This window comes from Lolium perenne, chromosome 7, assembly GCF_019359855.2.
Source record: "Lolium perenne isolate Kyuss_39 chromosome 7, Kyuss_2.0, whole genome shotgun sequence".
Lineage (NCBI taxonomy): Eukaryota > Viridiplantae > Streptophyta > Magnoliopsida > Poales > Poaceae > Lolium > Lolium perenne.
In genome coordinates, this window is record NC_067250.2 from 110,736,661 (window position 1) to 110,745,713 (window position 9,053).

Genomic DNA, 9,053 nt, shown 5'->3' on the forward strand with positions numbered 1-9,053 from the left:
TGTCCCTGGCTATTCAAATGGCCAGACTATGAAGAGGAGAACCAGTACCAAGATGGTGGACAGCAGGATGTCTATGATAACTAGGACTACTCCTGACGGCAAGCGTTGCCTGTGGAACAGATGGACCGCAACCGCTACTTCGCTTCCGCTATGTGTTTTGTATTTGGATCGCTAGATCCACTATGTTGTAAGACTGGATCATGTGATCCCTTGATGTAAGACAATTATGGTTTGTAATGAATGATGTTCTGTGATATCAATCTATTATGTCTCGCAAAAACAATATTCCTGAGATTGCGATGTATGGCATAATAGGCATCTGGACTTAAAAATCCGGGTGTTGACACCTACGAGATTAGATCTCGTTGTTGCAGAAGATGATCACTTGCCGCTTTCAAAAGCGCGTAGAAGATCTTGACGGTGCCACAGTCGGGCAGCACCTCCGTACTCGGTTACACGTTCGGTGTTGATGAAGACGTCCTTCTCCCCGTTCCAGCGGGCAGCGGAAGTAGTAGATCCTCCTCGGAATCCCGGCAGCACGACGGCGTGGTGGCGGTGGTGGTGGAGATCTCCGGCAGGGCTGCGCCAAAGCATATGCGGGAGAGGTGGAGGAGGAGGGCGGCTAGGGTTTGGGGAGAGGGGGCTATGGGCGCCGGCCTCTGGGGGGCAAGGGTGCTGCGGCCAAGGTGTGTCCGGCCCCCTCCCTCTCCTCATCTATATATAGGTGGAATAGCCCCAAGGGTTTGCCCAGAAAATGAATAAGAGTCCAACTCCTAAACCTTCCATAAGGAAGAAACCTACCCAAGGTGGGACTCCTACTCAAGGTGGGACTCCCACCCCTTCCTTGGTGGGGTGGCCGGCCACCATGGGGTGGAGTCCACCTTGGACTCCTCCTCCCTTAGGCTGGCCGGCCAAGCTAGGCCACCTTCCATGGTGATTTCTTCCGGACTTTTCTAGAACCTTCCATAAATGCACCGGATCATTTTCAAACTTAGAAAATGACTTCCTATATATGAATCTTATTCTCCGGACCATTCCGGACCTCCTCGTGATGTCCTGGATCCCATCCGAGACTCCGAACAAAACTTCAAACTCCATTCCATATTCCATATCTACTTAAACAACATCAAACCTTAAGTGTGTCACCCTACGGTTCGTGAACTATGCAGACATGGTTGAGACTTCTCTCCGACGAATAACCAATAGCGGGATCTGGAGATCCATACTGGCTCCCACATATTCAACGATGACTTAGTGATCGATTGAACCATTTACATACGATACCGATTCCCTTTGTCACGTGATATTTTACTTGTCCGGGGTTTGATCATCGGTATCTCTATAATTCGTTCAACCTCGTCTCCGACAAGTACTCTTTACTCGTACCGTGGTATGTCATCTCTTAAGAACCATTCATATGCTTGCAAGCTAATTAGATGACATTCCACCGAGAGGGCCCGGAGTATATCTATCCGTCATGGGGATGGACAATATCCCACTCTTGATCCATATGCCTCAACTCATACTTTCCAAATACTTAATCCCACCTTTATAACCACTCATTTACGCAGTGGCATTTGATGTAATCAAAGTACCCTTCCGGCATAAGTGATTTACATGATCTCATGGTCGAAGGACTAGGTAACTATGTATCGAAAGCTTATAGCAAATGAACTTAATGACGTGATCTTATGCTACGCTTAATTGGGTGTGTCCAGTACATAATTCATCAATGACATAACCTTGTTATTAATAACATCCAATGTTCATGATCACGAAACTATGATCATCTATTAATCAACAAGCTAGTTATACAAGAGGCTTACTAGGGACTCCTTGTTGTTTACATAACACACATGTATCAATGTTTCGGTTAATACAATTATAGCATGGTATATAAACATTTATCATAAACATAAAGATATATAATAACCACTTTATTATTGCCTCTTGGGCATATCTCCAACAATCCCCATATCATGCAACAAAGAATTATATTCTTCATCATTATCATCATCATCATTCTTATTGTTAGAGGATGTGTTAGGAGTCAAAGTAGGAGATACCTTTGATCCATTTGCCATAAGGCACATGTGCATACCGGAGGATGAATATGATGATATTCTTGAATCCCCATTTGAAATCATGTCTTGATCCATAGAGTGTTCGGTTTCCTCTACATTGTTAGTCAACAAACAACTAGAGGAAATAGAAACATTTTGATTATGGCAACAAGACAAGGCAAGCATATCATCATGGGATTTATGTAGGGAGTTTATACATGACTAGGAAACGTGCCTGTGCGTTGCAACAGGATATAACCAACTATAAACAAACATCAAATAGAAGTACATTTTTTTAAAAAAAAAGATATCCTTGCTGCCATGTTAGGTGAGTCTGCCATTTTTCGCATTCCTTAAAAAGAATGAATCTCATCATTTGAACTAAATATATTTATCCAAAAGTAATTAGTACAGATTAATTAAATAAGGATACCTCACATTCCCTGAAAGCTGGAGAAAGGCACATCTAGCAAGGTAGATTGCTGGTTTTAGTACGATGGGCTAAAAACATGCAGAAAGACGTACGCTAGCTAGCTACAGAATTGGTTCTACAATGCTGCTGCCATTCACGTATTAGTAGTCAAGCAGCAGGCTTATAGACACAGATAAAGAAGTGCGAAAGCGAGCCAGGATTTCACATCCCTAAGTTTAATCTTACTCTTGCTTTGTTTAGAACTGTGGAGGGAAAGCTCGCGTTTGCCCATATCTTTGGTGCCTGATTGCATCGTGTCGGCCACGCACCACGCTGCCCCGGCGACACCGCCACTTCCGGCAATGTGCCTGCCGTTGCTTTGACACCCAGGGTCCTGTTGTCCCTTGTTTCCACCGTCAGAGTTGTTGCCGAGGACGAACTCGTGTCAGTCGGCGCGGGGTGCCGGCGTTGCCGAAAGGAGAGGCAACTTTCACCACGAGTCTGCATATATGTTCAGAGTTCAGGTTGTTCACACGGGTCGGGTCAGAGTTGCACGGAACCAAGGTTTCTCCATCGCATGATCCCCTGCTCTTCTTGTGTTCCTACAGTCAGTCCATGCAAATTGAAAAACTCAGTCGCATTGTGTAGTAAGGAAAACTTGAGGAGCAGCGGCCCTATTCAATCTGTCAACTGGTTCTGTGCGCGGCAAACCAGTTATTGGTCCCTCTGATGACGAGCTATGTCCTCGTTTGTGTGGCGGGGCTTTCTGGCCATCTGGGTGGACTGCGACGCAGCGACGGCTTAGTGCCCCTCTGGCTCGGAGGCGATGTCCTGTGATCGGTCGGCGCGACGACGCTTATTGACGCCATGAATTAGGTAGTGCTTATGCTCGAAGTCCTTGGCTGCGTGCTTGGAGTAGGTCAGTAAATGGGGACGCCGTCGAGTACGGGTGACAGCACGGCGATGACCGCCTTCTCAGACATGTATTTTACGGTGCCGGCGTACGGATCGACGGAGAACGTGCTTATCCCGCGCCGGAAAGCCATCTCGACGGAGTCAATGCATGCATTGGTTCTGATATGCGCCGGCGTATTTTGCGGATCCACGCTATCTAGCTGGCTTTTCACCGGCATGGCGCGCGCCGCCGCAAGCAAAGGGGAGAAGAGAACGAAGTTTTTGTTTGTCGATCTCGCCTCCTTGATCTCGTGTCTCTCCTAAATCTCACGGATATCTTCTAAGAGCACTAAGCTCCCAGGGTTCCCAACGTCTGTGGTGAACTGGGGCATCGCTATCATCGGGCCTACGGGATAGTCGGTTCATGTGTATACGTGTTTAAGCCTTTTTGACCCACCGCTCGGATCAGGCGGTCAAAGGGGATTGCGAAGGTGCGACCTGGGATAATCCCGTCGGCCTCCTCCCCTGATCCCCATGCTGCCCTGCATCAAGCCAGCACCCACGGCCGGCGACTCAGCGGCGGCCGGCGGCTTGGTCCCTCCGCGGAGGAGGAGGGAAGGTGGGGGCACGCTACCATGTGCCGACCGCCCAACCCGCCACCGCGAGCACCCGCACCCCGCAGCAACGGCTCGCTGCCCCAGTGCCCCATGCTCGAGGAGGAGTAGAAGCCCTGGACGTGTCAGGTTGCGGAGGCGATGGCTGACGGAGCCGCGTCTGGTCGGCCCGGGTCGTGGGCGAGGCCGTCCAAGACAGTACTGCTGGAGCCCCTGATCCTCTCGGAGGCGGGTCTGTGCGACATGGACGCCGAGGGCAGGTACTCCACCACCACAGAGGCCATCGCCGCCGTGCAGGCCACCCGCGCCGCACGGTCATCCAGGCGTTCGCTGGTGTCGGCATCGACTTGATCCAATTCGCCGCCATGCACGCACCGCTGCACTCATGCCACTTTGTTCTTTCAGGTGATTGGATATTGTTCGCTGAGGTTTTCTCTCTAATTAATTCCCGGGACAACACGATTTTTCTACAACAACTATATTAGTGTAGCCTGTCCTATACGGGGTGTCACAACTCACAACGAAGTGCTCAGCAAACAGGAAACTAGAAGAGGATTGTTTGTTCTGCAGTAAATTATCATGCATATAATGTCAAGTTACTCGCTCTATGGCTGAAGCTAGAACATCTATGTGCAATGCAAATTTCATCCCAGCTATGACCCATACAATTCTTTAGAAAGGTAATTTTTCTTTGCTTTGACAATGACACTAACTATGCAGATATGAGATTCATTGATTTAATTTTCTCATGTCACCGTCAGATTTTATTCACATGATTTGATCTCAGCAGTTTAGCCATGCCTTGAACAATATAGATAGTTCATAAGAGGCTTGCTTTTTTTTTCGTATTTGTATGCGATGCGGACAGTAATACCAACTATGCAGTTATGTATTCATCAATTTAATTTTCCCATTCAGCATTAATATTTGTAGGCTTCATTTTTTTTTTTTTTGTATTTTTTCGTTCTACAGGTTTTTGGACATGGTTATCTGAAATTGCTCTGTGAGCTGCTCTAAACATCTGAGTATTCTTGCATGTTAGTGTATTGCTCCACTTTGGCTCTTAGCTTCTTACTTTCCACTTTGTGATCAAATGTAGTTGCCTTCTCTTATGCAGATGAACGGGACCAAAACTTAGGAAATAAGAGTTTGGTGAAATTTGGATTTTTAGATGAAAAGCACCATGTGCCCATATTTAACATTGAGATCGAGTTGCAAAAGGAGAAAGAGAGTAAAATAGCACAACTCATGCTGACCTATAATAACTATTTTTGACACGCGAAAGAATAACTGGAAGGAAAACAATGGTAGCAGCACCAAGTTCTATATGGCGCAGAATGTTCAATATAAGGCCTGGACGGTTGAACTTGTCCTTTTAGCTGATGATAATGTATTACAATGCTTCAGTAGATTTTCATCTCAGACGGACATACAGAAACCCACTTATAAGTTAGTACAAAATATATCAAGGCTGATGAATGTTATTGCATGACTTCCTTCTAATCATGTTGTTTAAAATAAGAGGATGGAGGTCTAATCTATAGATTAGTATTATAGTTTTGTTCAATGATTAATTCTTGCACATCCTCCAGTTATGATAATATTGCACTGTCTCAGCAGGAAAGATGAATAGCTTCACAAGATTCCCATCTTGAGAAGCTATAGAGGCAAGTGCTGGCGATCTCCATGCGTAGAAAGGAAAACTAACTCACTACCAAAGTTATGCCCGTTGATACTAAATCTAGCATATTTAGCTACGTACTTAAATTTGATATTTGTAGTTTTGTATTCGCCGACATTTGTCATGTTACTTCACTTTTATTTTAATAAAAAAACTTTTTTGGATATTTGTTACCAAACTGTAGATAGGTGTTTCTGAGACAGGAGCATTAAAAAATAAGCTTCAGTTTTACTTAAGTTTGGTTGTAGTGGAAGATTAAAACGAAGGGAGTCTTCTATGAAGTGATTCAGGCCCTACGTTGTTATCCATAGACTATTCCTATTTTGGTTCTACCATTTGTTATATTAGAAGATATTTCCTAATATTCACATGTTGCTACATTTTTCATTTACTTTACGAAGTTGGCCTTTTCATTTGCTCTTGGGCTGATTGTCTTTTTGAAGGTATCTTTTAGTTGATGAAGCAGTCCAACTGTTGAACTTCATCAGTATCTAGCTGCTATAACTCCCTAAGATATCTTTTTTTTATCATTTAATCTTCTTGGTGCTGTTTATGTTGTAGTTGTCTTCTTAATTATTTTCACCTTAATAATTGTTATTTTCTGCAGCCCTTTGCTCATATTTGAAATCCTTCTATAGATTATGAATTGATGAAGAACCATTCTTTTGCACGAGTCATTGGTACTTCTCCCCAAGGTGATTCTCCTGTTCCATAGTAAGCTTTTAGGTGATATGTATGAAATATTGAAAGGAAATTGGTGAAGCTGGTCCCTTCATAGTGCCTCTGTTGTTATCATTGTCTTCATTATCTGATTCAATTGTTTGGATTCATTTACTAGGTGACTGGTTTTAGTTATCGAAATATGTAACACCAACATCTTCTTTGTGGGACTACCACAATATTAAAAATGTGCCCCATTCAGCAAAGGTTGTTTTTCTTGGACATTAAAGATGATAGCTACAAATGTAGATGAGTTTGACCACCTTTGTGGTTCTTCCAAAAGAATATAGGCCACACAAGAAGTGGAGTCCAAAGGCTGCTATCAAGTTCAGGCCTTGATAGTTGGATATACATGTGAAAGAGGATATCTACCAACTTATGAAAAAAAATGAAAACGTGTCTAGGAGGAACTAGACTTTTTTTTTTTGATATAGTAGAAGCGGGACTTGGCGTGACAATTCTGAAATTCGTCCCTGACAGGAATCGAACTCCGGTCGTTGGGGTGCGACACTGCGACCCCAACCACTGGGTTGCCTGCACAAACAGTAGTTAGCACATTGTAATGACTTCTGAAGATTAGATTTACATTTCTTCCAGATTTCAGTAATATAAGCTCACACTTAACAAATATCGAGCAGGGAATAGGCCAGCTATCTTATATATGCATATTTCTTAATTTGGCAAAAAGACATGAAAATGAGTATGTGCTCAAACTGAGCTGTCATAAAATGTTTTGAAGTTGTTGTTTGCCTTTCTTTGTAACAGGTCAAGTGCTGGAAGGACGGCAAACAAATTCAGGTTGGGCTGTTTTGCATCTTCCGTACTCATGCTTTTCACACTATTTTCAGGTGCTCTACCATTCATATTATTAACAAACTTTGTTTATTTGTGAGCCTAATCAGGGTAAGTAATTACTTTAGCTAAATTTCAGGGTCTTGCAGCACATAGGAGAGTGCAAAAGTTCACATAAAAGAATAGATAGTTTAATTCTTCACTCATATGTCTGTACTATTTTGCAATGGTAAAGAGACAACGATGTGTTTGCTACATCAGAGGATTCATTATTATCGATGGTGCCTATTGCAATCAATCAATATATTTTCCTTATAGTATCATTTCACATGACACTGCAAATGATTTATCTTATCAATGCTACTACTTTGAAGGTGAATTTGTATATTTTCTCTTTTTTCAGTGTAAGTATCCATGTGTAGTAACATAAAATGGCATTAGTACTTCTCTCTTTATGTGTACTGAGCCCAACGAAAATTCACCGTGAAGCCAAAGGCATATATATCAGCAAAAAGTAGTAGACGCTAATGGCCGAAGACGGCGCAGCAGAGCGCGCAAGGTCCTTCTAGTATTTATGGAGGCAGGTGTGGGAGCCCAGACCCGATCATCTAGAGTTGTTTTCCTCCACGAAAGGTTAAACCGATCAACGCGGTGTAGTTTCTGTAGAGATCGTGCTAACTATATGTCAAATCGCAGAGACGGACGAAGATGTATAGGATGGACCATATCATGGAAACACTTCGTATTTTATTGGGCCTAGGATTTCTAGAAGACATCGGGCCTAGAGAAAAAAACTTTGGCCTATTTGTGACACCAGGCAGCCACCTATTGCAATTTAATAGTAAAGATATGCAAGGACTATCAACACTAGCATGTAAGACATTTTTGGTGCTAGATGTGTCTAGGTCCAAAGAGGAGACATTGCAATGGGATAGAGATGAAGAATCATCACTATTGAGCACAATATCAACATTGCAATTTTCCTCACCACTCACCATATCATTACCTTGTGTCTTGCCACACGTTGGTGAAGTGGATGAAGATGATGATACATCACGGCCGGAGGTGGAAGCAACTTGGAGCTCTTCATGATGTGAAGGGAAAGAGAGCTCCTCGGAGACACCACCGACCAAATGAGAAATGGATCCACCAAAAAATTCCTTAAGCTTGATCCACATCTCATGAGACGACTTTCGCTTTATATATATAAAGAACCTACGAAAATCTGGTCTCAAGGAGAATAAAAGCTCATTAGATACTTGAGCTTCAAGATGTAAGTTTTTCTCATCCTCTAAAGATAGATTTTGAGGATCCATCGGAGGAGAAAAACCTACATCTAGAAATTGCTCTATATTTAAACACAAGGTCCGAAGGTTATAAAGCAAGCAATTTCTCCATAAAACATAATTTGTGCCATTAAGGATAATTGTGTCATTGTGCACTATATTACTAGCCGACATCTTTACTCTCAAGGCGGTGAAGCCTTAAACAAGGAGAGACCTGGCTCTGATACCAATTGAAAGGACGAGATGTCGCCTAGAGGGGGGGGGGGTGAATAGGCGTTTAAAAACTCTTACGGATTTGTCTTGTAAGAATGCGGAATTAAACTAACGTTTAGTTTACAAGCACAAACCCTAAATATGTTAAGCTCAACTAAGTGTAACAATAACAACTAGAGCTAAGCAAGATAGGCACAAGATATATGTAACACAAGTGATAGCAAGATATATGTACTTCAAGCACGATGGCTATCATAAGGAAAGAAAGCTCGGGTATAGAAATAACTGAGGCACATGGAGACGAGGATGTATTCCCGTGTTCCCTTCCTTTGCAAGAAGGTACGTCACGTTTGGAGGAGTGGAGGTCCCACGAAGGAT

General features: G+C 43.2%; 1 long non-coding RNA gene across 4 annotated transcripts; it reads left to right on the forward strand.

The window, feature by feature from the left end:
* Nucleotides 1-3,787: 3,787 nt before the first annotated feature.
* On the forward strand, nt 3,788-7,504 carry LOC127315741 (uncharacterized). 4 transcript variants are annotated; one of them, XR_011748756.1, is made up of 3 exons: nt 3,807-6,359; nt 7,150-7,232; nt 7,316-7,504. It is a non-coding gene; the product is annotated as an uncharacterized lncRNA (long non-coding RNA). The 4 variants fall into 4 exon arrangements; XR_011748757.1 differs by having other exon boundaries at nt 3,807-4,243; nt 4,389-6,359; nt 7,150-7,504; XR_007860168.2 differs by having other exon boundaries at nt 3,808-4,663; nt 4,956-6,359; nt 7,150-7,504.
* Nucleotides 7,505-9,053: the final 1,549 nt, after the last annotated feature.